The following is a 22302-nucleotide window of genomic DNA, read 5'->3' as shown; positions in this document are numbered from 1 at the left end:
AACTGTAATGGCGAGATTCAAATCTGAAGGGCTGAAAACATCTAGGGCACAGCGAGACATCAAGTACGTGCTTGTACCAACCTGGAAAATATAAATGACACTACACAGCCATATGCTCACAAATACTTTTACTTGTCCCATCTTAGTAGTAGTTTTTATCTGCGAAGAAATCAGGCGGAGAAAGTTTTCAAATTCTTTCCAAAGAAGAATGGAGCGAAAGTGGCAAAAAATCGAAGAATTTGCTATTTCTTCTTGAAAACGTAAAGGATTTGAAGTTGCAACAGTAGCATATCGTCCGGAAACGATGCTCCATTAAGTACTTGATTTTGCTCCATTGCCGCCACTTATAAAAGTAAATTGTACTTGAGATGGTTACAAGACGGTATCACAGGTGCATCCGAATGATTAAGGATGCTATAAATCATCGCTTCAAGAAGGTTGAGTAGAAGGAAGTGTAAGTTTCATTTGAGTTGACATAGAAAGCAAAGGGCTTTGGAGTTTCCGATGCTTACTCAAGTGGGATTACCTAAAAAACATTTAAACTAAGGTGGAAACAGTGTTAGATAAGATACTAACAGAATATTGGGTCCAGATCGATTTAAATAAATATGTGAAGTGACCCCAACTAGCGGAATTGGAGCCGAAGAAATCAGCCCATAAGGCGGAATGCTCCCGAGAAACCCAAGGATGAAGCCTCGATTAAGTGGAAGCTTATCTGTGGAGCAAATATTTATTCATAAGAAGCAGAGTACCAAGCTTGTCTTCAGTAACATGCACTCTCAGCTAGAGTGTTATACTGATAAACTGCGCAACGAAAGAGACAGCGGAATGGCGAAGGACCACAGCTTGTTAATTCCCAGGTTAGAAGGGGGCAGAACTGTCAACATGTGCTGAGATTGATATACAGATAGTACACACGGTGACCGTCTACTTTCCCGAAGCCATAATAACGAGGCCAGAGAAGTTTCTGAACTTCTTAATCGCCCAAAAGGGAGACTCAATACACACCTGTGGTGAGTATTTTGCAATAAAATGGAAAGCAAAGGCAAGCTCCTAAAAAATCTATCAAGATCGATGAACGAACCGTAGAGATTATGGTGGCCGATAGGGTAAGATCAAGTAAGAAGGCAGATCTCCTAAGGTCCAGTTGGCAGTGATTCATATGGTCCAGGTTCTATATCGAAGGAGAAAGACGGCTATCTGATATTGAAGCATTAATGAGGTTCATGGCCAGCGCTAAGGAGCCGCCCCCCGGTATACCTGCGGTAATTGTAAGGGTAATTTCGCAGGATGAGACGGAATAGTGCTACCTCAAGAAAGTTGGTTGTATCGGAGGTAGATTCGCGGTCTGCAGGGAAAAAGTAAAGGTAATACGGGACAAAACCTAGTTCCTAAGAGGAGATCTTGTGACTATCGATGTCACATTGAAAACCGGTGAGAGAACTCGAGAGGTCAAGTACTACGAGAAGAAACCGTTGCCACTTTCCTCGGCACACGCTTATATTCCAATCATATGGCGGGATGTGAAGGTGTTGTTCATTCCCAAACCAGGAAAACCCACCTACACAGACGCAAAAAGCTTTCGACCGATCAGCCTAACGCCCTTTCTGCTAAAAGGACTAGAAAGATTAGTAGATCGGTTCATAAGGGATACACACATTCCTAAATGCCCACTTCACCATAGGCAACACGCCTACCAGAAAGGCAAATCCACGGAGACAGCGCTCCATGAACTTACGGCAAAAGTTGAAAAGGCGATGTCCGATAAAGAATACGCTTTAGGCGCATTCATGGACATCGAAGGTGCCTTCAATTATGCCTCATTTGCGGCAATTTGTGATGCGGCAAGACAGCACGGAATCGAACCGCTGCTAATCAGTTGGATCCTTCACATGCTAGAGTGGAGAAAAATCCACATATCGGTCGGCCAGAAGTCTATTGAAGCAGGATGTCTCAGGGGCTGCCCACAGGGAGGGTTCTCTCTCCACTGTCATGGCTCCTTGTGATGGATATCCTGCTGTGGCTCCTGGAGGACAAAAAAGTCTTCGCGCAAGCATTTGCCGACGACCTAGCCGTAATAATTACCGGCAAGTTTGCGGACACAGTATTTGACCGCTTGAATGCAACTCTGCATGTAATCCACAGCTGGTGCCTCCGCAATGGACTCACGGTGAACGCTAGAAAGACTGGACTGGTTATGTTCTCTAGGAACGTCAGGTGGGGCAGCTATACGCTACCCACCTTAACAGGGGCGGAAATCCAGCTGGCACAAACAGTCAAGTACTTAGGAGTACATTTCGACTCTAAGTTAACGTGGAAGCATCATATCCAGGAACAATACCAGAAATCCTGCAGATTGCTCTGGTGCTGTAGGAATGCGATAGGTAAGACCTGGGGACTTTCATCAGAACGGATATATTGGATGTATACATCCATAATAAAACCCATTTTGATGTATGAATGCATCGTCTGGTGGCCAAGACCGAACTTTGCTAACAGCAGGAAGCTGCTAACGCAGATTCAGAGACTTAGCTGCCTAAGTGTTACTGGAGCAATGAGTACTACGCCGACTGCGGCACTTGAAGCCATCCTAAATTTACCCCCCATCCACTTGGAGGTGAAACGGAAAGCAGCCAACGACGCATATAGGCTCGATACCATTGGGGCGTGGAAAGGCGGCCAATCCAACGGGCATGCGTCTATATGGAAATTCCTTGAAAAACATCCGGTAGCCCTGATGCCGAGCGATCATATGGTTTCCAGATTCGTCTTTGAAAAGACATACACTGTCGTAATCACCGAAAGAGAAGAATGGTCGACAAGTGGCCATAAGTCTTTTCAGATTACAGACCTAATAATCTTCACCGACGGGTCAGTCACGGAGGATGGATCGGGTGCAGGCGTGTTCTCGGAGAATCCGATTATAGAACTGGCCCGACCCCTCGGAAAAATGACGACCATATTCCAGGCGGAGATATATGCCATTTCATTGGCAGCAGAAGAATGTCTGCGACAAAAATGGAGGGGTCGCACCATTCGAATCTGTTCCGACAGTCGGGCGGCATTATCAGCGCTAGATGGCAACAACATATCAAGCCAGTTGGTGTGGAGTTGTCATCAGGTGCTGCTGAAACTTGGCCGACTGAACGAAACATTCCTGATGTGGGTGCCGGGGCACTCTAACATCGCCGGTAATGAGGGGGCTGATAGACTGGCTCGCCGAGGGTCTGGATCCACAATGGTGGGCCCAGAACCAGCTCTTGGAATCCGACCATCTACTGTCAAGTCTACTCTGAAAGGTGAAATTGCAAGGATTCACGCAACCGAGTGGAGAAATTTGGACTCTTGCCGGCAAGCGAAAATCCTTGTGAAGGAGCCTAGGGCCACTAGAGCGGCATTTTTGTTGTCCCTTAAGAAGTGGGACATGAAAACCCTAGTAGGGCTTTTAACGGGACACTGCCCCTTAAACTACCATATGGAAAAGTTTGGGGTAGTGGTTTCGGCTGTGTGCAGCCAATGTGAGGAGGAGGAGGAAACTGCCCTGCACTTTTTATGCAGCTGCCCGGCATCTTCAGATCTCAGACGAAGACACCTTGGCAAGGTTTTCTTCAATGAAGAATCTGCACACTCTCCGCCTCTTGAGAATGTTCTCAGATTCGCTAAAGCCTGCAAAGGCCATAGGCGGGAAGCCATTGAATAGGCAACTTACGGGGATAGTACAATGGGCCTAATAATGGCCTGAGTGCTCGGAGCTGCGGCTCCCCCCATTTAACTAAACTAACTAACTTCCTCGGCTACGATACCAACGCAATAAAGCAGCGACAACGACAATCGAGGAGGTGAGCACACACTAATCGAAATTCTATTATAAGACACCTGATCAATAATACGGCTTATAGAGAGTTGACAATATTAAAAAGAAATTGAAGCAGGTTAAAGACCTCAAAAGAATCATCCATGCACATCAGAACAGTCACTTTATTAAGGGCCGTACTAAGATGGAATAAGCTAGTCCACAAGTCTGAAAACAAACAAATAATAATAATAATTAGGCAAATTAATTAATAATTAACTCCGCCGTAGCCGATCCCAAGCCCCGGTTGCGAAAGGAGGAGGGATGGATAGTCGGAATGGCTAAACGCCACGGCAGCTTCTCTAGGGGTAGGTAAAGAAAGTGCAGGAATTCTATAGTCTTGCAGATTAATCACTGAAGGTTAGAATAAAAATCCAAAAATGAGGAGGGGTACAGCACGGCGTCGAAACAGCTAATCGTTGGGCCGTTCGACGTCTAGCCGCACGATGCCCAAGAGCCTTGATCCAACTGCTGTGGTTGTTTCGCCACAATCTGGGGCGACCACTTCAGCACACAACACCACGCCGCACTGCGGACAACAGTTTCAGTACTCACCGAAGCACACTTCGTCACCGTCCGACTGAAGTCTCCCCTGAAGTTCGGGACGAATTCGAAGGAACATGTATATAATTCTCGTATAAATATCCTTTGCATAGACCAGGTACTCCCAGCAAATCACCAGTGGAAACGGATGAAGAATAAAGTGCAGAGGGACTATCGGAACTATACCACTCCTAATAAGACACCAATAGTTGAAATTCTGAGCACATTAGAACAGAAACTTTCTGTCGTATGCAGTCGGCTAAGACAGTATTGCGAAAGCCATTCCAAACGTGCGAGACGGCAACATACTTGAGGAACCAGCGAAGTTTTCCAGATCGCTAAATGAATCCGAACAGAGCATCCAGACAATACAATTTTCGGTAACGGAAGCGAAAGAATACTGGGGTGAACTTTGGGAGTCACCCACCCAGCATGCTGATACCCACAACATTCTTTGAAGAACAGGCAACTAAAGGCCTAAGAAATCTCTTTAGTTGCTATATCGATTGCCCGACATTTGTACCGCATTGATCCGAGGGTAGTAAAGTTTTTGGCGACAGTCATGGAAGAATGGCATACCACTTTATCAGTGCGTTCATTTCAGTGCCATGCAAATGAACTCCCTTTCATGGCTACTGAATGATGCTAGAGGACATGGTTTTGCAATAAAATATGGCCACTTGGTATACTTAGATGACATCGAGTTCTATTCTGGTACTGACGACCACCTTAGAAGTGTGTTGCCAATAGTAGATATGTTCAGCCATGATAATCGGATGGAATTTGAATTAGACAAGTGTCGAATCCAAGCCACCCGCAAAGGTCATCACTAGCCAGATGCTGGACATAGTGATGGCACAAGTAATAGCCGAGACAGACTTATACAAATACCTAGGAATTCTGCAAGAAACACATGCTCGAATTGGTGATCCTAAGGATGCTCTGGTGTTCGAATCCCTGTGACGTGTTAAGCCGGTACTGAAATCGCATCTCTCGAGGCTATGCAATCGGAATATTGCCGTGGATAAAGACCGATTTCTAAGATCCTCAGTGGCGGACAAGGACTACTATCTCAAAATTCTGAATGCATCATTCAAATTCTGCAGTGAAGCGGATAAACCTGCCTCGTGACATCGGAGGTAAAGGCGTCGTTCACCTTGCGGCGCAACACAGATGGCTATGTGCTGGGGAGCTCTTTGCTGAGATGGAAGAGAATTTCTGTGTGTCATTTAGGATGGCCTGGTCACCATCCGAGCTTATAAAAAGCTCATAATAAAAGAGCGGGTGGAGGACGACAAGTGCAGAATGTGTAGTTCGGCGTTCAACGTTGGACCAACTTATTTCTGGCTGAAATGTTATGCATGAATAGGCACAATGCTGTATGTTAGGTGATTCACCAAAACCTTACATATCTGCATTATCAATATGGGCCGCAGGGAGTACTTGATAGTTCTGCCTACAGCATGTATTGTGACCAGCCAGTTTTATCAGATTGCCATACACCACACAATAAGCCTGACGTACTGTTAGCTGATAAGAACGGTCGCTACGCGTATATTATTTATGTTGCTATCCCTCATAATAGCAACACTAAACGGAAGTACGTGGAGAAGGAAGCGAACTATGAGCCACTGGCTTGGGCAATCAAAGAAACTTGGCGTCTCGAGAAAGTGGTTGTAGTTCCTTTAATATTGTAAGCTATAGCTATTGTACCTAAGTCCTTCACGGCTTCCCTTGATATCCTGGGACTCTCACAACGTCTGGCTCAAACTATCCAGAAATACACCATTCTGCGTACGTGCTCGATGTTGCGGGAAATTCTCGACGGATTGTCTCATTAACTTACCAACGGCCACCACCAGTGCTTCTTCCTACTTTAAAGAGATAGAATCATCCGAATCTAAATGCTTGGCACTTAGTGCTAGTATTAGGTAAAGTCCGGTATCTGTCAAGATTGTGACGACTCGGAAAATTATTAGACAAATCATAAAAATATCTAAGTCTGCCTCAAAAAGCAAGACGGGACATTTACCGAATATTACGAGGACAGGTAAACTTAGTTCTCATAGCTCATTTCCCGGGATCGTACCCCGCCCTGGAAGATAGTAATATTTTATCTGACATCCCAATAGCAATAACAATCAGACGAAGGGAGAGGAAAATTGGAGAATAGCAACAGCATTGTTCTGCAATTAGAGAGAATTTTTAAATCATTGGTATCACCCAGTGTAGGTGGGATCTTCCCAATACGACTCTACAAGGCCCTAGTAACCATTCTAGGCTCCCACCCGTCATCTTTTGTGCCTAAAAAACTATGGAGAAGGCCTTGGGCAGCTATATTAGAACTAACGTTCTAAAACGTAATCCCTTACATCCATGCCAACATGCTTACCAGGCACAACGTTCAACCAAAATTGCTCAGTATAAGTTGACGAATTTATTTCGTGATCTAATGGATACCAAAGAAATACTCTGTGTACACTTTTGGATATTGAAAGTGCTTTTGACTACACACGGCACGCAGAAATACAGAGTACCGTTATCTGGAAGGGAATCAGGACCATCTTGGTGGGTAAATTGTTAGAAATTAGATAAGTAGATAAAGTATCAATAGATACCGATTTTATTGTAATGAACACAATCTAAGAAGAAAAACACGTCGCGTTAGCAACTATACTCGGTAAAGTGAAGGATAGCATTTGACGACCTCTTGAAGGAGCTAACAGCAGCAACAAAACAATAGAAGGCAAACTAGCTAAGGGGGACGGTAATGGGATTCAGGAGGAACATCTTAACGATTGTCTTGAAAGCCAACTGAAGGGATAGCTTAACCACAATCAACACAAGGTAAAATTTACCCAAGAGGTATAGGAAACGACGATTCACCGATTATTGACTAACCCCTCTCAACAAAAAACTTCAACAAAGAGAAAGAGTATAAACTATAAACGGGGTCAGTTGTTTCTTTTTAAGATTTCGAAGGGATCTTATACTTGGAAAAAATTAATATGCAGGTAGCCGGTACCCTTAGTGAAAAGGGAGGGGACCGACCGTAAATCTCCCGAACCCTTTAGTATCGAAGGAAACCGTGAAAGAGAAAGAAGTGCACATGCCTGTGGAGCAAAGAATTATTATTACGTTGTAGGCTAGCGATTCTGGAGCCCACAGTTCGAAGAAGATGCCCCTTCAAGTACACGAATGTTCGCGGGTCATAGCGAATTCTCTAAAGGGCGTAAAGAAGTCGAGAATCAGAGCCACGATTGTGACTTAAGGACAAGTGTTACCGGACAAAACATCAAGGCTGTCCGCAAGATCATAGAACAAAATCGACGAAAATTCCTATTCTAAGTCGTGGAGGAAGTCAATGAGGTGACTCATTGGGCACGACCTGGAAGTGTGTAACCGATATTGTGATGGAAAATGCAAGCTTTGTATTACAATATGCGGAACATACTTGTCGATCAGTATTGTGTTGTAGAATGCTGAGTGTTTGCATAACAGCACTGACGTCTTAAACATGTTTTGGGGTAATCGTGGGTCGGCAAATGAGAATAGGAAAGTAGGTTAAGGTAGGTCTAGAATAAGCATACGGAAATGTTAGAATTAGTCGATTTTTAAAAGCGAACCCGCAAGGTAGGAAAAGGTCAGGTAATGTAAAGTAACGTAAATGTAAGTGTAAAATGTAAATTAAGTGTAATGAATAATAAATTTAAGTGTAATAAATAATAAAATTTCATTAGAAACGGAAATAAAGAGTTTGAGTATTAAAAAGAAGTGGACAGTGAAAGTGGAGATCACGACATCAACATAGACTACGGAAATGTCCACATTGTGACAGAGCACTTGAAATTTCGAAAAGTCTTCGCTAGTTGAGTACCACACCGCCACGAAGTTTTTCCGCCGTTGTTTGGACGATTCTAGCAAACGGGAGACGCGTTTTGGAATAGAATCCTCACCTGTGGCGAAACTTGGCTGCATCTTTACACACCCAAGTGGAAACAGACCAAAGTAGGATTGTCAGCAGTAAGATAATGGCAACTGCTTTTTTTATTGGAAAAGTATTATTAATTTCGACTTTCTCCCCGATTGACGCACTATTAACGCATAGTATTACTGCGAAATGCTGGGTGCCACGAAATTGGCATTTCGATGAAAAGGGAAGGTAAAAGCGAGATTCTTCTTAATGACAATGCAAGGCGTGATCTAGCCAACGCAACGAAACAAAAACTGGACTTCTCTGGCTAGAAAGCTTTAGGACGTCCTTCCGACAGTCCGTATTTGTATCCTTGCGGGTTCCATTTTTTCATAGATATCGTAGATACAGTAGCCAAAAACGGCTATGTCCGAAGTTTGATAAAATCCATGATGAGAGGAAAGACATGTAAAATGGAACGAAACCACCTAGTTTCACTGCACTCACAAGAAGCAACACTAGATCCACTGAAATATAAAACTGAACTATAAATCTTTAACATAAAAAAGGCGAGGCTGATTGGCCGAAAGTCTTCCGCGGAGTTATGGCCGCGCCTGGCCACTTTCGGTAGGGAAACCACACATGTGCGTCTCCAAGAGTGCCGTATTTATTCCAAACAAATGCGGCTCAGGTAAATCTCAACAAGTCACAGCACAACTATTTCTTGCTTTTTTGAAGCATGACTAGCATTATGCCATCTGGGCCCAGAAATTTCCATGCGAAGAAGCCCAACTTATTTATCCTAGGTAATTACCGATTTGATAATCTCATACGACTGCCACTGCCGCAGAATCATACTGAGCCTGACAAATTCGCTAGTGCTTTCAATTTTCTGACAATAATTCAGCCAGGACAACTTCTTAGTAGTCTTGATAGCCTTCGCAGGTAGTCCTTGCATGGCTGCTTGCATTTGTGCCTATAGCAAATATTGAAGACTTCGCCGGTCAGCTTCTGGAGGCTAAGCGATCAATGGCATGAAAAATATCAGCAGACCCACTCTCTCACTCTCAACTCTTGGCTAATAATTACTACAATTCTCAATTTTGAGGATTTTGTATAAAATAAAATCTTATTAAAATCGGTTTACTGTCCGTCTCTCCCTTAAACTCAGAAACGGGTACCCCTATCGATAGACAATTTGGTCTGAATTCCACTGCATGCATTGAGTGACATATTTCGACGTTGAGTTAAAGGGAGGCGGGGGTCCTGTATGTGGAAAAGAGGTGTTCATATTGTTTGATCGAGTATAGTTATATGGGGTATCAAATGAAAGCTGTCCATTAGTATTTTCCGATATTAGTTTTGACATTGAGTGCAAATGGGTGTAGCGCGGGGGTCCGAAAAGGTTCAGTAACGACAAGGACCCGTTCTCAGAAGCTACCCAAACCAAATATCTGAAAAGAGATACGGTGGTCCATGCACATGGTATATAAGCCTCAAAACCGATACTCAATGAGCTAACAATAGCCTCTCCATACCGATACTTAGTCAAATAACGTTAATAATAGTATATTACTATATTTATTACAAATATATTCACTGGATAGCAAGCACGCTCCACTATTACTGCTGCAAGTGCTACGAAACCAGGAGATAGACCCATCCAAAATTCACAAATTCTGAGTGATTGTAAAGGCGTCAATAGGTAAAGTTTTCAGAACTGTTTGACCTGATCAAAGATAAGCACATTGTGGATGAAAAAAGGGATATTTCGCGCACCATAAAGGCGCGGAGGGAGTTGATAAGCCTCCATACAATAGGCAAAAGATTAGAACGGGTAATTTACCCTAGGTTGGTCTCTGTTATCGCTAACTGACTATTAAGTCACCAGCAACGGTTAGCATTCACAGCTATCCCACTCCTATTGTCGAAAGCTAGTTGATATCTTAGCAAGTGACAAACAAATTCAATGTAAAGCTCATGTAACCTTGGCCAGTGCGTTCCTCACGCTGTTGATTTACCTCGCAAAATGGCAATCAACGGCCGATGTTGAGGTGCGACAGTTTTTGCAATCAGTGACGGTGGTAAAATGTCGGCGCCTTATGAGAAAATCATTGATTAGCGTTATACTATGCCCACTATAAAATCTAGGAAGATGAAACAATCGTTTGATGAACCATGTATTCATAAGTACAAGGCATTGGGTGTCAGCAAAATCAACCATACGCTCGCCACTCTCATTGCGCTCTCAAAATCCCTTTCCCCATGACATCTCTTACCGTCTGCCTTTTCACTCAAATAACCATCAAGGCTGCCATGATGATATAGTCAGCAGCAGGCACGCTGCAGTCTGAATGGTAAACTTCATTAGCCGGTCATCAAATCGTTCGACTTCTTTTGTGACTTCACAGAAACCCTCTGAGATCTACGGATTTGTAGCAATTTTTACCCTGTTCACGTTCTATGTTACAGCTTTTGGCATCAGGCCAGCAGGTTCCTTGTATAGCGCAGATATCAATTCACTTTTTCTTAAGGGTTGTTGCGAGTTCCTCGGTGTTGCCAACATTTACCATGCAGATATGCATTCGTTTTACTCCATCCGTGCGTCAAGAAACCTCGCCCATTTCTCAACAGGATCGGGGTCCGTTCTGTCGCGACGACTGAGGTGGACGACTTAACATTTCTACGTGGATTGTGACCAAATCCGATCATTTTATTTTTAACGACATTGGATGCATTTTCTGGTCGGCCTGTCGCGGTACCTCTTACCAAGAGAGATCAGGTAGGAGTTAGTATAGTGGAATAACTCCAACTATACTTTATTATCTCTTTGCCTGATCTCAGCATTTTATTTTTGCTTTAATGAGTACAGTTTCATTTCCCTCTATTTGATAGTATATGTCAAGAGCTTGTCATCTCTTGTGTACGTCGTGGGGCTTGTTGGCGCACCTCACGACCGTTAAATTGACCTTTCCCCACAGCATTCAGGCAACGGACGCCTCCATTGCTTGCTGTGCAAGGATTGTTTGGAGCCCGCTTAATTGCACGTCAGTATACCAATTTGATCACGGCCTTCATGTATTAGGCGCAACGACAACAGCCTGCTTCAGCTGGTGCAGTATATGGATCAAATCAATATGATCATAGGCGTACTACTTATAACTTTTATGAACATGATGACAGGTCTAAATTTGATAACCTTTTCAAACAGAATCGGTCCTGATGAGAATTTTTAAGGACATAACATGGTGGCTGAATTTCATTTTCGTGAATCGTATCTACATTCTCAAAGCGTCACAGTATTTGTTTTATGATAGCATACCGGTGTGTTTGCCCATCAACTAGCTTTTTTTCCGAGAAGAAGCACCAACCTTTAAGGCGTTTAAGGCTGCTGTGTACTATTGCATACACCCTACTCAGACGTGGATTAGCAGATTGGTAGTGGGTGTACCACCAGTATATCAGACGAATCGAGTGGCTCTACGTCAGCAGCTCAAACACATATTAGCTGACTAGAGTATCGCTGTATTAATGGGAGACCACACTGAAGGCCCATCTTAGTATTTCAACAGTTACCTGCCAATGTGCTTTGGCTAAAGACAAGACAAGTTGGTAGAATGGCTACGTCGTGGGTTTAGATCCGACAGAAGCTGAGATCTGGGTAGTAAGGTCGCGAGTTATCCAAGATAGTAGAGCAAAGCAAAAACTTAGAGATGTGTTTCTCAAGCAAATATTCTGACCAGTCGTATCCTGATGAATCTGGATAAAAGGCATGCATTCAGGGCATCTCAGGAAACCTGCATTTTGAAAACTAAAAAGTCTGATAAAATCCGCTGAATTGTCCGCAGATTCGACATATGCTGAGTCTGTTACGATTGCGGGGGAATACGCCCAAGGCCAAGTAGATGCGATGCTTGTTCAGCCGCTCGTGACTGCAAGCGACTAAAGTGATCAAAAAGACACCCTTTTTCACATTCCCAGTCTGGCTAGCACAGCGCTTGATGATGGATACTACAGTGGAATGGTACTATTTGAGGGCGGGTCTTCACGTATATTTCGCCATTTTTTAAGATTTTTGGGATAGCTCTGCTTAGTTGACTTAGGTCAACTTAGATGGACTTTTGGCAATCACACAATTTACAAAGGCACAATAAGCTTGAACTCTTTTCCTCTGTGGATTCCTCAATATAATAATAATAGTCACTAAACGTAACCAAATGCCACCCGATATGCTACTCTCTTACATTCTCTTTCAGTTGAGTTCAGTTGAGTTTTCCTACTTTCTTTCCAGATCTGCCACCATTTAAAATGTCTGTTTAATCTTTGATGAAAAACTCCGTTTCAACAAACATTGAATTGATGTTACCAGTGGTGCTTGCAAAATGCTTGGTTTCATATTATGTACCTCTCTTGACATTGACACTGTCCAACCCTCCTTCAAACTAGCCAACAATCTAGTTAGAAACATCCTTGCGTATTACTCCGTGATCTGGATCCTTCCCCGCAATTGTGCTTGTCCTGCCCCTGTAAAAGTTCAACAGAACTTATTCAATATTTTTTCTTTAAGCGAGGAAGTACACTTTAGTCAGCTGCTTTCTTTGATATCTGCAGTCCTCTTAAATTCTCTACCAGCCTGATAGATTGCTGTGGATCTACTGATATCACCTACGGCATGACTTGGTATAGAACCCAAAAATGAAAAATTTTCCGGCTACCTATCACGGAACTCGAACTTCACCCCCAGTTTCCTAGCTTTTGTCGATATTATAACGCATTGCAGCTTAATCTGATAAACTTCTCCTCCTATCATAATTCTGAGCGTAGGCTAAGCTTTTTACTCCTCTTTTTTCATCAATATTTAACTAGATTCCTAGATTCCTCTTTAAATCAGTAAATAAAACACTATAAACTGTGTAGCCGAGAAGCACCTAGCCATCAGCATATATCAGAGAATAAGCGGGAAAATTTTTAGCCCTAATTACTCCTTAACTCTTCCCTACTGAATCGTTGACTCCTGCATTGGCAAGAGGTTTATAATTCACAGTATTCCCGGATCATTAAAAATCGACCATTCCTGACAAAAATAACCAAAAATAAAGACATGCTCCTCCATGTCAATATCCTGAGTCCTATTTTGGTCTTAACTGAGATAAGAGAATGAGACTTTGAGGAGTCATCCATCATCTTGTAATCAATAATAGAAAATGAAGCGTAGGAATTGGCATAGAAATGAACCATCATTTGAACTTTTAACGATCCAAATCTTGTTCAGTTGAGGGGGATCCGAGCGCACATTGAATGTGTCAATCAAAGGCACAGATGCTGCTACAAAAAAAAATATATATTGGTTTCACGTTGTATATAGCTGCAAAGTTGATTAGGGATACGCCCAGTAGCTCATCCATGATAACGGGCAGCTCGAGAGTTGATTCTGGGTTTTTATCGTTTTAATTTCAGTGAATTTCCAATCAGCCAAATTTAATTGCTGAACTTCAATAATGCTCGCAGTACTAATGAAAATCAAACGATAGCCATCCCATACTACGTACCATAGTTCAAGGACAAAATCAAAATTCGGTTTGTTGCTAATCTAGGCATATCGATTTCAAGTGTCCAAAATTTAAAATATTACATAAAAATTATGCGTTATCTGTAGTGCACAAATGATTGCAACAAAAGTTCTCCGGAACACACCCATTAATCTCTCCATAATTTTAAGTCCTTTATCTGAACATTTGCTCTCACTCTCTGAAAGTACTATTTTTATCTACATATCCTAACTACACCCCGAGGAGCTGCAATCAAGGGGTATCATTCACTCTAAGTGGCATCACAATAAAAACAACGACATTCACTTGGACATTCGGAAGAGGCTCTATGATGTCAGAATTGCGCAAACCATTTATATATGTGTAAGTGCTTTTGCTTTCTTGGCAAATTTCCAATGAGCTAACAATAACGACCTCGTGTCAGTTTCAAAATAAACCCAGTAAATTGGTGATTTTTCAGAGGAAACTTTCACAAGGATTTACGTGCTACGGAAGATATATTACAATTTCGTATTTTCCTTAAATGGCTTGGTATTGTTCTGTGCTAGGAAATGGAAAATAGAGAAACTGTATCTTATTTTACAAGAGTCGCTATGTATGATTTTTAGGAATACATACTTTTAAGACGATTATGGAAGGGAAGTTCCTGAAGGGGAATCATTAATGATACTGAAATAATTGCATTTTCAACCAAGCGTCAGGAACTGTTCCTAGATTATAAAGATAATAGTCACAAAACACAGAGTAAAGTAAAGCATATAAGGAGCGTATACCTATTTATCCAAAGTATTAAAATGTGTTTGAAACAATGTAATGGAAAACGCTCGACTTTTACTTACTAAACGAGAGTAGTATCTGCCCAGAACTTACTTCACAGAGGCCGCACGAGGAAAAGTTACAACTGGATCGAAGCCAAATATCTAAAAATTTCGTGATAGATAAATAATAACGCTCACATCTGGTTGAAACCCCAGAATTCTCATGGACGACTGAGTAGTTACCAAGGCAAACACCCAACCTTTCCTGTTTAGTATAAATGGAGAGTACCTAAAGACACCTGTTTGGAGTAAGGAACGCAAAGGTAAAAGTGTTCCGCTCCGCAAAACCCGACGACGACCTGGATCCAGTCGACACCGTCAACGAACTGTTGAACTGTTGAAGGATTGATCAACCCCGTATACAAGTAGATCATGCTAAGGGTAACGCATATAATTCGGCAGCACTCGAAGTGTGTCTCGGCTAATCTGCTGATGTTCCTCCTAGAAAAAGCCATCAACGTAAGAGACGCCCGAACCATCAAAGCAAATATTTTAATTTATTCCATAGCACAAGCAACGCTATTCGGGGAAGACCTAGAGCATGTATCTTCACCAGCAAGAGCCCCGACTGTTTTCTGATTCCAGACTTGAGTTCCAGTGACCTAGTCATGGTCAAACTGGAGTAGGCGGGGACAGAGAACATGTATATACCCTCGGCTTACATAGCTCACGACCCATCAGCTCCGCCAGAAAAGCTAGAACAATTGACGTCCATCATAGCAAGAACCTATTGATAGGACGCCATTGCAATACATACACTTTGGGGTATCTCGGAAATCAACGAAAGAGGTGAGTCATTCTTTAATTATATTCTTAATACAAATATTTCTCTGTGTAACAGGAGCAGTACATCAATCTTCCATTTTCCCAGCAAGAAAAACTGTGACAGATGGGATTACGTACTTGATATCATCCTACTGACCGACACTGGGATTCTTAGAGTAGAAAACTGGAGAGTGCCTGACTAGAGACCCTTCTCAGATCAAAGTTGGATAGATTTCGCTGCAGAGGTCACCAAACCTTTCAGGGACATCAGAAGGATCGACTGGAGGAAGTTTGGCCGAGTTATCAAGAACAAATTCGCAAATTGGTAAAATTGGCACGATTGACAAACTGGAGTTAAAGGTCGGGTCTGGAAAAAAAATTTGAAAACGATTTTAAAGTCTCGTGCCCTGCTAAATACAGCAAGAAGACACTGCCACCGTGGTGGAATGAAGATCTGTCCAGCCTCAGGAGGCTGACCAGGGAGATTTTTAACATCTTTTACAGGCACTAATATCGGCAGCCATCGAGCCATCAAGATTGACAAGAGGCGGTATTCATTAGATTATTGCCAGGACATTGCAAGCACCAGCGAATCCGCAAGTCTCGGTAAGATCCTGTCCAAGGAACATAGGAGCTCATCCTTTCTTAAAAAGTGGAAAGGTTCCTGGAAGGAATTTTATGATGAAACCCTGAAGCTGCTGGTTCAGACGCACTTTCCCGCCAGCGAGGACGACCGTGAGTCAGATTCCTGTTCGCAGCAGCTCCAGCCGTGCGAGATTATCAAATTGGTAATTATCGGGGATTAGACCGGCTGGAGACGAGAAGAGAAAGGATTGTGCCATGACTTGCCGAGATTAACCGGAGCTGTATCTCTTTGGGATATGTAACACAGTCTTGGCGACACGCACGTGGTTTTCATACCGTAGGCGGATAGGAGAGGCAATGAGTCCGCAAAGGATTATCGACCAATCAGCCTCACTAATCTCGTGTTGAACAGCCTAGAGCGCCTCCCCAGCATCCACTTTACGACGTTTGTGGTAAGAACGTCTTTCCCCAAGTCTCGACATGCCTACCTTAAAGGCATATCAACAGAAACCGTTTTCCACAAGGAGAATATCCAATTCCAATTCCAATAAGAAATAGGATAACCTAGTCAAATCTAGAAGGAAGCCACTTGACCAGAGCCCCAGAGTTTTGCTATCTCTCCGGTGCTTTAGTTAATAGTAATGAATGATATTTTACGGACATTGGACAGGAGGGGTGAAGGGATAGTTCCCTCCATTATGAGTGACATCATTGAAGAAGCATTCGGAAAGGTGTACCTACAAGAGGACCTTTGTAAACAAATGGAGTGCTGCAGTGCATCCCATGCAGTTTTTGAACAAAAAGTACTGTTGAACGAAGCTTAATAGGATCCAAAGCACCGCGTGTGTAGGTGCTACTGGGGTTTACAATCCCCCGCAGAAGATGCACTCAACGTACTCCTACACTTTCTCTAGATCACCACATTGAATTATAGCGTGTAGTGCTGTCAAAGTACCTGAGTCCGAGTACTGGACAACGGATCCCTACGGCCATAGTAATATTCTAGAGGAATTACCTCGGGAACTCTGGGCATTCCCTATGGACTACGCTACACGAAAGGCGAACTGCACGTGAAGCCTTGCTGTGCACTTTTCAACCAGGACAGAGTTAAAAATTGCGCGTGGATGTTGCAAAGCTATGAAACAGTAGTCTACACCGACTTTTCGTAGACAGTCTGTGGAGTCTCCGGCACTGCTTTTTCGAATACATACAGTGGAACTGAGTCTTACAGTCTCCTAGGTTTCGCCAATGTATTCCAAGCGGAATTACTGACAATACTGGAAGCCTGTCGATGGCTTTGGTATAATCCGAGCCCCAAGTGTAATGTAGCCAATCTGACCAACAGCAAAGCGGCCGTTATCGCCAATGTCCTCCAGGAAACACACTGGACAATCTGGTTGGCCTAAGCTTAATGTCACCCTCTTCTTGGTTCCAGGTCATAGGAATATAGAGGGGAATGAGTGGACTGACGGGTCAGCCAGGCAAAACCCTGCTCTTGACGGTCCTTGGACGGGTGTAGTCGGTGTTCCACTGGCGATTATCAAGAGTAGAATTTACTTCCACTACTTAACGGCCGCAGACCTAAAATGGCACATGTGCCAAGTCAAGGAGGATTTGGCCCGCTTATAACAAAACCCGATCGCAAGAGCTATTGTGCCAGACGCGTGCAAATGCATACAAGATTAAGGTGTTATCGAAGCGGCCACTGATACCTACCTACCGTGAACATGAACTTGCCAAAAGAAATCCGCAATAAACTTTGTCTTCGAAAACCTTATTGGAGTTGACTATCTAAAAATGAGGAGGCAGAGCTTTTATTATCTATATGTCGACATCCTGTAGTGAACTAATATTATTAACAACTAACCGAAGCTACAACTTCTGTAACAAGCCCTTACTCTAATCATACAACAACATTAACATTTCCACACCACTCCGTTTTATATAACTCTGAAACTAGCTTTCCCGATACACTTTCGGTTTGGTTATTAAACCATTATTTGATGAAGAGCGTCAGTTCTCAACCTCCAATGGTACCGATCATTCTAAAGCAAGTCGTTTCGATGCAAACACGTTTCGGCGCCGAATAATATTTTCTCAGTAGCAAATTATTTGAAATTGCATGTTTTATCTGAGTTCATATCGTTTTGATGATGCACATTCTATCCAAAGAATGTTGCAATATGCATTTTTCAGTTATTTTTCCAGCTTTTCACTAGCGAACTGTAGGGGCTGTATTTTAGGCTAATATGGATATTAATAAATAAGCATGTATGTATATATGGATGTGGAATTGTAAAGCACGCCGAACCGAAAAAAATTTACAATAGAAAATAAAGATGGATGAAGCAAGGAATAGACAAGTACTATTATCTTCCTCGTGTATCATCAGATGGTTCGCTGTATTCTATCGTTGCAAGGTAAGGTGTGTATATATGAGCGCGGAGATGTAAAAGCATCTACTCAAAACCACTGAAATTTAATCATTAACGAATTGACTTCAGTACATCGCACCGATAGTCAACCAGCAGGAAAGGTTCGTAAGGCATATTTTTGGTACAGCGCACCACGACAGGATTACACAAACGAGTGTTGCGTTTTTAGCCCTTTCAGCTAACAGCGAGTGCCTCTCAATCAGTTCAAGATTAATGAGCGGATTTTGACTAACGAAAACAAATTTGCAACCAAGCAAAGAGATCACGGGATGAAGACTAACTTCCAGACAGAAGGTAGCAGAGGATTGAAAGATCCGCTATGGGTTCAAAGTTGATGGAAACCCTTAGAAAAGGGCTAAGGCTGATATGCACTCTGTTTCCATACTGCAGCGTTATCTTTTTTATCATATTTCGATAGTCACTATTGTGAAGTTGTTTGTATTTAGAAGTCTTGCCATCGAAATTAAGGCAAAATTTGGAAGAAATTGCTTCTGAAGCGATTTTCAGTAGTGAGCGGGGTGTTAAACAGTAAAAATACGGAAGTTAACTATCATAGTAATCAGAAATTTGCGATTGTGAAGCCAACTTCAGATGAGAATCAGCCACTGACCGTGATCGAAAAGAAAGTAGAACATAGTTATGTGGCTCTTTTGACGTTCTTACATTGATATAAAGACAGTAAATTTTTGGAGAGAGATTCTAATAGTTGAAAAACAGACGCGGAAGGATCATGTTTTAAAGGAAGTTTGCTAAAAAAACCAACCATCAGAGTGTGAAAAAATAAATATCAAATAGGATTTCAAAGAAGGCGACCAGTAGAAAATCTCGCACTTATGAGTAAAAGGCGTCGTACGCCTTAAAATTTAAACAAGTCGGAATACCGGATGCTCGCGCTTCGGGTATAAAGGTTTTGTGTTCATCTTATGTGAGAAACTTCAACGCACATTTTTCTGTCCGTATGTAGCTACAAAGCCAACATAATCCTTCATATTTTTCCAAACTACGAGACATATCACGCTCACCCTAAACAAACAAACTGCCTATTTCCGAATGCTGTTCACATATATGCACGTATATAAATTGATCGTACCCATATTTCCGATTTACTTCTTATATCTATTTGAATTAGGCACTACCCGCAAAGTTCATTAGCACGCATATATTATATACCTACATACACACATGTCTGGCTGACAAATAACTGAAAAACTAAAACAAAATAATTCTCTGCGACCCAATTCATAAGAACTCATTTCGTTGTGGTATTGACGAATTGATATATGATGATGACGTCATGCAGGTTGTAGAGTGCACGAAATTTACAAAAAATTGTAAAGTTTCATCCCTATAACTTTGTTAATAATTGTTGGATTTTCTTCAAACTTGACCAAACTGTGCATTATGTTCTTCATTACACGCATGCCAAATTTTGTACTTCTGGGATGAACATAAGGGGGGGGGGGTGCCGGGTAAATTTCTAAAATGTGGAAATATACTTTTATTAACTTTATTTGTGCAGATATCGGAACCGGATATATTTTGAGGCCTAGATTTCATAGAGATGCATCACTGTGATTTTTTTTAGATTTTTCGGTTGGATAAGTTCTGAGAACGAGACCTGTTACACTTTTTGTGGGTCATATTTTGAACCCTCACTCCCCTATGTTTCACCCAATATCAAATATTGAACCAGATTCGAAAAGTACTAATTGAGACCTTTCATTTGATACCCTACATGGCTACTTTCTGTGAAAAAAAAATTTGCAGCCTGAATTCACATGTATGGGGAGCCCCCCTTTAAACTTAACACAAGATGGCGCCACTTACTGCATGTAAAAGGATCACCAGATTACATACTCTCACCAATTTTCGTGACAATCGGTCAAGTCGTTTCCGAATAAATCGGGTGTGACAGACAGACAGCCAGACAGACAGACGGACAGACGGACAGACAGACCTGTGAGGAGTGGCCAGATCTCCCATCAGGCGCGACCCCAGGTGGCGGATAGGGGCATACCTATTGATGTGTAAATATGTGTTCATGCACTTTTCTTTTCTGACTGTGCATGGGCTAGTGTTTGCTCATCTCTGGTGCGTGGACCAAAATGGCTATGGGAAGGACACCCAGAAAACAAAACCAACATGGACGAATTGAGAAGGAGTAAAGTTACGGTGCAGGGGCTCGGAACCCCAGTACCGGCGGCTTTTGGGAGTGAGCAAGCGGGCTCCCGGCCGTCGATATCCCTCGACCGCAGTGCCTCGGTGGTGGACAACTTGGCCACCGTTGCATCTAATACTACAAGTGTTTTAGATTTGGAGAAGGAGGTGTTCAAACGAAGCACGACTCTGCCAAGGACACCAATTGCAAAGGCAAAGAATGATGGACTAAAAGGAGATAGCTGGCCAAAAAAGGCGATTTCGACACCCATCGGATCTGATCAAGAGGTACTCCAGCAGCAGCAAATAGATCCATTCAGGAGAAGCTCATCAATTTTACGATCTCCTCCAATATCAAAGCCGGCAAAAGAGAAAGCTCATGGGAGCTCAGCAATTAAAAAATGTGAAGGAGCCAGTAAAAGGAGTAGTCTGGCCAGGACTCACCGAGAACAGAGCCCTGACCCAGAAGAACTACCTTTTATGCAGCTTGCGACTAAAATAGTTGAGCTGTCCGAATTCATCAAGGACAAGCACAACGTGCACCAAGCCATCAAGAACATGGTGAGAGCCATCAGGGTGCTTTACAGTAGGTCCCAGGAAGAAGTAACAAAGCCTAAAGAAAAGCCGGACATTCCAGCCTCAACAGTGTCACAGGCGACCCAAGTGACACCAAAGCAGAAGGTCACCGATCTTCGATCAAGTAAGCGAGTGCGAGACAAAGAGGGCGAAGCTTTGGTGAATCAACAGGCACCAAAAAGGAAGAAAGGAGTCTCGACTAGTCCAACAAACGGAACTAAAAGTTCAGAAGGGCCCAAAGTGCCCAAAGTAGGAACGTCGGCTAGCGAAGCGAAACCGAGAGAAAATAAGAGCGGTGGTTGGACTAAGGTCGTGAACAAGAAAAGAGACAAGAAACCAAAGATGCGAATTCGCCCGGAGGCAATTGTAATCTCCAGCAAAGGACATCTAACGTATGCGGAGATACTGAAGAAGGTGAAATCTGACCCCGACCTAAAAGACCTAGGCGGAAATGTCAGCAAAATCCGGAGGACCCAGAAAGGGGATCTCATGTTTGAACTGAAAAAATCCAGCGTGGGGAAAACTGACGGCTTTCGTAACCAAGTTTTAAACTCACTTGGGGAAAATGTCGCGGTTCGTTCCCAAAAACGTGAGATCTATATCCAGTGCAAGGATCTCGATGAGGTAACATCCAGAGAAGAGATCTGCACTGCCTTGAAGGAACAATTCAAGCTGGAGGAATTTGGGGACGCATCTATCGTGAGCCTAAGAAAAGCTTATGGCGGTACTCAAACGGCCACACTGCGACTGCCAGTGGAGTCAGCGCAGAAGTTGTTGGCCGTGGGGAAGGTTCGGATTGGATGGGTTGTTTGCCGACTAAGGGAACAGATCTCTTTAAAAAGGTGCTTCAAATGCCTAATGTTTGGACACTTCGCGAAGGCATGCACTACCGGCATCGATCGGTCCGATCGACGTCGAAGGTGTGGGGAAAAAGGACATATTGCCAAGGAGTGCAATAGAGACCCCAAATGCATTCTGTGCGAAGAAAAGGAGGGAAGGGATAACCGGCATATTGCCGGAAGTGGTAAATGCCCAGAATTTAGGAAGGCGTTAACTGCAGTGAAAAAATGAGGTTAATACAAATAAACCTTAATCATTGCAGGGTCGC

The 22302-nt window shown here is 42.9% G+C and overlaps 1 protein-coding gene across 20 annotated transcripts in view; it reads right to left on the bottom strand.

The window, feature by feature from the left end:
- LOC119651124 overlaps positions 1–22302 on the bottom strand; it is a 413254-nt gene that overhangs the window by 259034 nt on the left and 131918 nt on the right. The gene's annotated exons all lie outside the window — the stretch shown is intronic.

Source organism: Hermetia illucens, chromosome 3 (assembly GCF_905115235.1).
Source record: "Hermetia illucens chromosome 3, iHerIll2.2.curated.20191125, whole genome shotgun sequence".
Classification (NCBI taxonomy): domain Eukaryota; kingdom Metazoa; phylum Arthropoda; class Insecta; order Diptera; family Stratiomyidae; genus Hermetia; species Hermetia illucens.
The sequence above is the reverse complement of the archived record's forward strand: the minus strand, read 5'-3'. Positions and strand labels throughout refer to the sequence as shown.